Raw genomic sequence first — 10676 nt, 5'->3', positions numbered from 1 at the left:
CCTAATGTCCAGTACTGCTTGAATCTAATGATATCCACCTGACATCTGCATCAATGAAATGGAATACGTGTGGGGAAAATAACTGGCCATGCTGGGTAATACTCTAAATTTTTGGCCATAAAACACAATAGGTTTACAAAACAGTCCAAGAATCCTAATTATTTCCTTTCTTCTTTTTTTATCAATCTTTCAGGATCACAGAAGGCTGCTTATTTTTTTCCTCTTCTTCCTCAAAGCTTTAGCACTCTCACCTCTTCTCATTCTCCTTCTCACAATGATTCTTAATCTCATGGACATGGAATTCCTCCATCTCTTCAACGTCCAGTCTTCATCCTATCTGCATCTGTACATTAATGCTCTGCCTTTTTGCATTTTCTACAAAGGATAAGCTGTCCTTGCTTTCCTTTAGGTCCCCATCCTGTTGCTCTTTGAAAGCATTCCTTCTAGACCCTTCCCATTTTCTCTGGCAGGAGCAGTTCTTTTCTCTTCTGTGGAATCACCTTGAAAACACATTATGATATGTATCATCTTCAAATAAAAAAACTCAGATCAAGAACAAAAGAGTTTTCTTGTACTCTTGGCCCTCTATACCTAGACCAAATAGATGCTGTCCAAACACAGCAAGAGAAATAATAAATAATGAAAAAAAAGAGATTTGTGTCAGGGTCTTATCCTTTCTCTGTACCTATTCAATCTATATGCTGAATGGATCATTTGAGAAGCTTAACTCTATGAAGAATGTGGTTAGTGTCGGGATCAGAGGAAGGTTCATCAGCAATCTGCGTTTTGCAGATAACACAACTTTATTTGTTGAAAATGAGGAATTGAAGTGCTTGTTGCTGAAGATCAAAGACTATCATCTTCAAAATGGATTATATCTCAACATCAATAAATCAAAAATTCTCACCACTGAACTGACAGGCAACATCATGGTAGTGAAGAGAAATTTGAAACTGTCAACAATTTAACCTTACTTGATTACCAGAAGTCAGGAGACTTTTTATTACCTTTATTACCAGAAGTCAGGAGATCAAGAGATGTATTGCACTGGGAAAGCCTACAGTCAGGGACCTAGCAAAATTACTGAGGAGCAAGAGCAATGATGTCATTTTGAGGACCAAGGTGCACCTGATTCAGGCCACAGTCTTTCTAATAGTTTGCTATGCATCACAAAGCTGGAGAATGAATAAGGTTAGCAAGAGAAGAATTGATGTCTTTGAGCTGCGGTGTTGGAGAAGAGTATTGATTATCCAATAAACTGCCAGAAGAACAAATAGATATGTCTTCAGCCAGTGTACTCCTTGGAGGCAAAGATTGAGAAGCTTCATCTCACATAGTTTGAGCATGGTGGAAAGGGATATCATGCTTGGAAAAGTAGGCAAAAGAGAGGAAGACCCTTAACGAGATGGACTGACAAAGTGACTGCATCAATGGGCTCAAGTGTGCTCAAAATGATGAGGATAGTTCAAGATAGGACAGGGTTCATATTTGTTGTTTATAGATTGAGATTGTTCACAGCTTTAGCTTGGCTCCACAGTCAACACTCTCGGCACCAGTAGCCAGGAAATTAAAAGACGTATTGCCATGGGAAAGTCTGCTGTTAGGGACCCCTCCAAAGTACTGAAGAGCAATGGTGTCTCTCTGGAGAGACAGGCCATGGTATTTGCCATCACTTGTTATGCATCAGAGAGTTGGACAATGACTAAGGAAGATAGAAGGAGAATTAATGCCTTTGAGCTGTGTTGCTAGAGAAGAATATTGAGGGTACCATGGACTGCTAGGAACACAGATTCATCCTGGAAAGGGTTAAACCGGGTTGCTTCTTGGAGGCAAGGGTTCTGAGGCTCCGTCTAACATACTTTGGACATGTTGTAGGGAGAGATCGATCCTTGGAGAAGGATATCATGCTTGGTAGGGTGGAAGGACTGTGCAGGAGAGGAAGGCCCTCTTTGAGGTGGATTGATTCAGTGACTAGGGTAATTGGGATGGGTTTGTCAGAGACAGTGCGATTGGCACAGGACAGAGCGGAGTTTAGGGCTGTTGTACATAGGGTCGCTATGAGTCGCAAGTGACTCGATGGCACATAACAACAACATAGGGTCATTTTGAGTTGTGTCTAACTCACCACACCACCACTACCAACAATCTGTGCTCAACTCTGTGGATTCAACCAGAGTAGAAAATATTCCAGTAAAGAAAGGGATAATTAAGTGGTCAAAGGCAATCCCTCAAAGGCTAACAGAGGATGTCAAATGCTGTCTACATGGAATTTACATTTTATTAGATTTTATATGTTAGCTCTTTGGAAGCAAGCATGGCATCCACTTCCTAAACAACATGCCTCCAAAAACTCTATAAGCTTTGATAAATGTCTATAGTTGTAGAGGGGCTTCAAGCCTTTTGTTCATAGGGTCACTATGAGTCGTGTTCAACTCAAAGGCAATAAAAAACAACAAGCAATCTAGATATTATTTAAATTGGATGGGAGAATGTTTGTAGGTTATATAAATTTTATTTATTTTGAGGATTTCAGATCATGTTCCTTCATCATATGCTTTTGAAAAAGAACATTTTTCATTTTTTGCATAGTTTGAGTGAAAGTTTACAAAGAAAAAATTTTCATTCCACCTTTCACACCTATTTTTCAGTATCCATAGTATTGCACTTTTCCCATTTCTTCCCTGTAATTCTATTTCCATTAATCCTTTCTTCCCTTCTGTGTTTTCTCATCCTTTAGTGTTCTATTTCTCTCTGTGTCTCCCATTTATTTAGTGATATTGTGGTGATCATTCCCTTATTGTCTATTGCTTTTCCTTTCATCCATCATAATCTGTGTCTATTATATATTTACTAGTTTATTGTCTTTCACCTCTTTTCCCATTGCAGATAACCATTCATTCTATCTGTATATAAATAATTTTATAATAGTAAGCAGGAGTGGCATCCACTTCCTAAACAGCATGTCTCTGGAAACTCTATGAACTTTGATAAATGTCGATAGTTGTAGAGGGGCTTCAGGCTTTTCGTTCATAGGGTTGCTATGAGTCATGTTCAACTTGATGGCAATAAGCAACAACAATTCTTTATCATTTTTACTGTCAACATGTGTGTATTTTGGTGTGTAAGTAGGTCCTGGATTCTGAGGACTGTATAAATAAATATAAACATGTCTGGACAACTTGTGTTTTTATTAGCTAAGTCTAGCACCCCTAGGAACTATTTATTAATTTTTTTCACATTTGTTGAGGGTAGGTGGGTGAGAAGAGTTTACCTGAGATCCTTCAATGCTTGGTCTCTCATGGCACACTGTTTTCTCAGAGGATCTAATGTAGCTGCTGTTCTCTTTTGATTTCAATTTCAATATGTCCTTGTTCTTTTTTGGGAGCAATTAAATATATGAATATAAAGATTATGTTTTATTTGCTCGTGTTTGACACCATATTTCAGGACATAGGGTTTTCTCATGGTGTGAAAAGACAAAACAAACCCCAGTGCAAACTCATTACCATTGCATAGCACCAACTCATCCCGGACGTCCAGCGGGTTTTTAGAGGGTATAGATTACCTGGGAGACACTGCCTTTCTTTCACCTAAGGAGCAACTGGTGAATCCACTCTCTACCTACTAGGCAATCAGAGCTCATTTATGGTATAGTTAGTATTACTCTGTGTGTATGTGATTTGAGTGAAAGCTTACAGAACAAATTGATTTTCCTTTCTTAGACATTTTGTTTGGTAACATTGATTACAGTACCCAGAAGGTAACTATACTTTTACACCTCCTACTTGTGATTTTTAGTTCTATTAATCTTCACGTCTTACCCCTTTCTGCTTCTGAGCTTTATCCTTGAGCAATGCTGCCCTTTTGAGCCTGCATGGTTGATCATTCTAAGGAATGAACACCTCTCTAGTGTTCCTGTTCACTTTCTTTTCTTTCTATTGTTTGGCTAAAAGTTGAGTCACACTGATGAGTTTTGTCTCAAGCTTGATGAATGGTTAGAGGCTACAACTCAGGGTTCCAACAATCTTTATCAGACAAAAGCTGGGAATATCTATGGGGTTTTTTTTGTTGTTGTTGTTTCACATTTTTGCCCAACCTGTGGAGGACAATCTACAGCAATCTCTTTTAGAGCTGTCCGTGGTGGTAATCAGCACCATATCTGTAGGTTTTGTTAAGCATTATCTTCATTCTTGTTTCTATTCTTCTTACACTGACTTTAATTTATCTTTGACTCATATTGTACCATTTTTTTTTCAAATTAAACTATTAAGATTTTCAATTCCTCTCTCTTCTATTGATTGCTGACTTATTGGTTTGTGGTCTTTTATTTTTTCCTCTGACATCTTCACTTAGAAATGTACTGAGGTTTCTGTTAGAACATCCACAAATATTATTTGGGAACCTGAAAGGGTACATTTTTTTTTTCAGAACTAATACAACATTTACAAGATTGATTACAGGATAGACAAGAAGAACTAAATTATACCATTAGCAAAGTTAATAACATAGTAACATATTCTTTTCCTTTCTTCTCTAGACATGACACCTTTGTCTCCTGGCACACAATGTTGTTGAAAAGAGAAAGTTTAAACTGACTTCTTTCTTTTGTAAATGATATGTTTTTTCCTTGCTAATTACTGATAGACTCTTTTCTTTCAAGTTTAGTAATGCTGCTATGTCTCTGCTTCAATGGCTTGCTAATCATTTTTATTGTGTAAAGTATTTTTTTAGTATGCACATTTCCATCTTCCTTCATTTCAGAAAATTATTTTCTATACTCTCACATTACTTTCCATCCCATTAACTCTGTAGTTTTCCTTGGGACAAATATCAGATGCCCACTACTTTTATTTTGTACCTTTTATTTTTATTTCCAACCACATTAATATTCTTATCCTTTGTGTTCTGTGTTCTTCCTTTAGGCAGATCTCCACACTATCTACTCTACGTTTTACTAAGATGGATTCTACTTTTATTGCTGTTGATGTGATTTTAATTATGTGAGGCATTATTAATATGCTTTTCTTTTAATTTTATTCTACTGTTTTATCTAGTCATTGATTCCATAAGTTCCTTCTTGGTTCAGATTTTGGAAAGATCTTAGCTCTTATCTAGAAATATTTCCTGTTCCACATAGAACTATTACTTAGATTCACAATTCTTTGAAAGCATGTTTTTGTCTTTATTTTTCTTTCTGAATTGGGTTTACTTCTCTCATCCAATTCTCTTCTTCCTTCCCTTTTATTATTTTTTTATATAGCAAGTTCCTTCTTGGTTCAGATTTTGGAAAGATCTTAGCTCTTATCTAGAAATATTTCCTGTTCCACATAGAACTATTACTTAGATTCACAATTCTTTGAAAGCATGTTTTTGTCTTTATTTTTCTTTCTGAATTGGGTTTACTTATCTCATCCAATTCTCTTTTTCCTTCCCTTTTATTATTTTTTTATATAGCAATATATAGATGCCATATTTGATACCTTATTTTAACATACCTTTGTGAATGGAGAAGGGTACCTGCTCTTTTCTGTACTCAATAAATGGTTTGTACCTCTGTCTCCAAGATTGGTTCTTCTGGTAGTAGGTAGCAGAGTCATATTTCTCCATGTGCTTGAAAGGAAAGAATTTGGTTTTGCCTTAAAATAAAGTCACTAAATCAATCCAAGCCTGACTTTGAAAGAAGGTGAGAAAGATTATCTCTAGGCCCACTTGATTACATCCTAAGAAACTTTAAAGGAGATGTCAGTCAAAAGACTTATTAAACTCATACATCAAGAGCTGTGGGAGAGGAGAGAGCTACTCGAGTCAGTCATTAGCAACTACTGATGGAAACTGTACTGCTGAGAATTTGTCACTTCCGTGCACCTTTGTTTATTCCGGCAAGTATAGCTCTTTCTCGACCAGACTCAGAAAAGGAGACCATATATGGCTCTTTAAATACGTATTAGTCTTCAGAAACTACTGAGACTTGGGAACTGTGTTGTGAATTTATCACTCCTCTAGGCCTTTGTCTGCTTGGGTGGGGATAAATGTCTCCCAATCAGCTGTAGGAGAGGGGACATGTGTCCAGGTTGGCCAATAACAATTACTGACACTTGGGAAATAGACTGTTGGGATTATGCCTATAACAATTACTGAGACTTGGAAAGTACACTGCTGAGAACTTCCTTGGGACTTTGTCTGCTCAGGCAGGGATAGCTTCCTTCCAATAAGCCACAGGAAAGGAGACAGGTACATGGGCAGCAATTAGCACTTACGGAGACATGGAGGCTGAACTTTTGGTACCTTGTCTGTTTCCTGGGATTTTTCGCTGAGCAGGTTATCCCAGGTAGCATTCCTGGGACTTTGTCTACCCCTGCGGTAAATCCATCAAATTATAAGACAGAGAATCAGGCTTACCACAGGCATCCCTGGTAAAGGTATAGACCCCAACTTCCTGCATTTTTTTTTAGCTCCCTGAATTTTAAACAATAGTTGTATGAGAGGCGTCTTGACACAGGAAATGGTGAACACTGATGACCAAGAAGAAAGACAGCCAGTAGGAAACTGAATTGGAAACAACACTTAGTATTGTGCAACTAATCAATAGCATCACAGAGATAAGGAACTGCCAATTACCTGCACAGATACAACAGAACTGTCTCACACATACTGAGAAGAACTTCACATTATGTTCAGGAAACAGCAAACAGGGACAAATATTAAAAACTAAATGAATCTTCACTTAAATAAGCAGGCTGGTTTGCATATGAATTGAATACTCCTGAGACAGGGAGTCAGAAGCAATATATTGACATGGAATTACATGAACTGCTTGCTACTGATGAAGTGACGAATGACAGAAGAATTGAAACCATAAATAAAGAGGTGAAAGAATTAAAAATTAAACATCAGTACAAGATAAAGAGGGTACAACCAACACATTAGTAGAAGCAATAGCAATGCAGAAATACCAAGACTGAAGTGGTAGAATTTGTCAACATACTGGAGGGACAGAAAAAGCAGAATGAATAGACTAGGTGGAATGGAGAGTCAGTAAGTTGGAAGACAAGAACTTCAGTGGGAACTTACTAATAGGAAAAAACAAAGAGTAACCTAAAAAGGAGAATAAATTAGGGTTAGCTCTGACTCCTCAGCAGAAACTATGTGAGCAAGAAGACCAAGGGATACGGAAGGCTGAAAGAAAACAATTGCCAGCTAAGGAGTACTCAGCAAAGATGCCCATTAAAAATGAAGGAGAAATGAGGTAATTTACAGAAAATCAGGAATTTAAAGAATTTGTGAAAATAAGACCAACTTTACAAGAAATCCTAAAGGAAGTCCTTTACATAGAAACTCCAAAGCAAAATGGATCAATCCTAGTAACCAGAAACAGAGACACAGCAAAATGTCAACCATAAAATCTGGCCTGTCACCTGTCATTAATTACACTTAATGTGAGTGTCTTAAGTGCATCAATTATAAGGAAAAAGAGTAGTAGAATTGATAAAAAAAACCCCATCACTATATTGCCTACAAGAGACTCAAATAAGAAATGAGGAAAAAGATAGATTAAAAATGAAAGAGTGGAGAAAGATACCAAGCAAATGACACCCACAAAAAATTTGGAATGCCAATAGTTATCTCTATAAAATAGACTTCAGAATGAAAACCACCATATAAGGTAAGGAAGGGTCCTATAAAGAGATTAAAGATACAATACACGAAGAAAATATAACCTTGATCAACATCTACACACCAAACTATAGACCTGCAAAATACATAAAACAATGGTTAGAAAATAGGAAAAAGGAATAGATAGCACCACAATAGTAGTCAGAGACATCACTCTACCAAAGAAGGTCAGCTCAAACAATGTAGAAGATGTAAACTATACAATCAGCTAACTTGACATTGTAGAGGTACTCAGGGTAGTGTACCTAAAAGTCAAGTGTACATATTACTTTCTTCATAATTGACCATGTATTAAGACAGAAAGTAAACCTGGACAAATTGTTTCTGTTGTATACTACAGAACCAACTCATAGCTGCTCCTTCAGTGGGTTTTCAGAGGCAGTTAATTGCATGGAGGGAGATTGCCCATCCTTCTCCTGTGGAGCAGCTGATAGAGTCAAATCTCATACCTTTGAGATTGCAGTGCATCTTCTTGCCACTAGCCCACCAGAACACTCCTGAAAACATTGAGATAACACAACGTATATTCTCAGAACACAACGCTCAGAACACAACTAGAAATTAAGAAGAACAGGAGTTTTAAGGATTCAAGACCACCTACATGGAAACTACATGGCTTGCTTCTGGAAACTCTATGTACGAACAGTGCTCAGGCTGTTTGTTCATAGGGTCGCTATGAATCGTCTATGACTCGACGGCACCAAACAACAACAACAACACATGGAAACTAAATAAGAAATAAAAAATAAATTGAAAAAGTTTCTTGAAACAAATGATAATGAAAACACAATATACTAAAACCTCTGGGTTACAGCTAAGGGAGTCCTCAGACAGCAGTTTATAGCAATTGGAAAACACATAAAAAAGAAGAAAGGAGTAAAATGAATGTTTACCACTTCCATTAAATAGAAAAAGGACAACAACCTAACCCCACATCCTCTAGAAGAAAGAAAATTATAAGAAAAAGAGATGAAATCAATGGGATAGACAATAGAAAAACAACTGAAGCCATCTGCAAGACCAGGAACTGGTTCTTCAAAAGTGTCAATAAAATTGACAAACCATCGGCCAACTCAACGAAAGAAAAGACAGAAAATTTGAATAAGAAATGAAAGAAGTGACATCACAACAGAACCAGCTGAAATGATATAAATAATAATGGAATATTATGAAAAGCTATAATCTGATAAATTTGGAAACCTAGAGGAAATGGAAAAATTCCTTGAAACTCAAATTCTACCCAAATTGATACAGACAGATATAGAACACTTGAACAGATCCATTACAAAAAAAGGAATTGAGAAGGTGATAAAAGGACTCCACAGATAAATAGGTCCTGTTCCAGATAGTTTCTTGACTGACTTTGACTCAGCATACAGAGAATATTTATCACGAATTCTACTTAAATTATTTAAAAAAACCAAGAAAACAAAACAAAAACAGGAAAAGAAGGAACACTTTCAGAGTCATTCTATGAACCAAGCATAACTCTGATACCAAAACCAGCAAAGATATGACCAAAAAAGAAAATTACAGACCAGTATGTCTCATGAACATAGATTAAAAAAATCTTTAACCAAAAGTCCTGGCAAGAGAATTCAATTGTATATTAAAAATATAATTCATCATGACCCAATGGGATTCATAACAGGTCTGCAAAGATGGTTCAACATAAGAAAAAAACAATCAATGTAATTCATCACATCAACAAAGCAAAGAAAAAGAACTACATGAACCTTTCAACTGATACAGAAAAGGCTAGGCTTTTGACAAAAATCTTATTCTTCTTCCTGATCAAGACACTCAACAAAATAGGAATAAAAGGGAATTTCCTTAACACAGTAAAAAGTATATGTACAAAACCAAGAGCCAACATCATTCTCAATGGAGGAAAACTAAAAATATTCTCCTTTTGAACAAGGATCAGGCAAGGATATCCTTTACTACTACTCCTTTTCAATATTGTATTGAAAGTACTTGCTAGGGCAATAAAAAAGAGAAGGAAACAGGAGGCATCCGAATTGCAAAGAGATGGTACAACTGTGCACACAGAAAGCTCCAAAGACTCAACAAAAAACCCTTTTAGACATATTAAACCAATTTAGTAGAGTGGTGAAATACAAGACTAATATAAAAATAACAGTGGGATTTTTCTACAACAAAATCAAAAGCAAGAAAATGGAAACAAAGAAATCAATACCATCTATAATAGACAACCACAGAATGAAGTGCTTGAGAATAAATCTAGGTAGAGACCAAAAAGCTGTGGTGTGAGGAGAGTAAGGATTTAAAATTAGGAAAGGTGTACATCAGGCTTATATCCTTTTTCCATGCCTATTTAATTTGTATGCTGAGCAAATTATTTGAGAAGCTTGACTTTATAAAGAAAAATGTGGCATCAAGGTCGAATGAAGACTCATTAATAACCTTAAGTATGCAGGTGATACACCTTGTTTGCTTAAAGTGAGGAGAACTTGAAGCACTTGCTGCCAAAGGAGAAACATTGTAGCCCTTAATATGGATTGCATCTCAATGTCAAGAATACAAAACTCATTGACACTGGATTGATGGATATTATTATGATAGATGAAGAGATCGAGGCTATCCATTAGCACTGGACTGATAGATAGCATCATGATAGACAGAGATTGTCAATGGATTAATTTTACTGAGATCCATAATCAATACACATGGTACCAGCAGTCAGAAGATCAGGAGATGTATTGCACTGGGGATATCGGCAGTCAGAGACTACTCGAAGTTATGGAGGAGCAATGATTTCCGTTTGAAAACTAAGTTGCACCTGATTCAGGTCATGGTCTTTTATCACTTGCTATGCTGCTGAGAGTTGGATAATGACTAACGATGACAGAAGAATTCATGCTTTTGAACTGTGATGTTGGAGAAGAGCACAGAAAATCCAATGTACTTCCAAAAGAAAAATTAAATATATCTTTAAAAGGATTATATTTGGGGGTAGGGGGTGGGGTTTGGGGAGGTGC

This window comes from Elephantulus edwardii, unplaced genomic scaffold (genome assembly GCF_000299155.1).
Source record: "Elephantulus edwardii isolate Elephantulus edwardi_28Jun2011 unplaced genomic scaffold, EleEdw1.0 scaffold00019, whole genome shotgun sequence".
NCBI classification, from domain to species: Eukaryota; Metazoa; Chordata; class Mammalia; order Macroscelidea; family Macroscelididae; genus Elephantulus; species Elephantulus edwardii.
The sequence above is the reverse complement of the archived record's forward strand: the minus strand, read 5'-3'. Positions refer to the sequence as shown.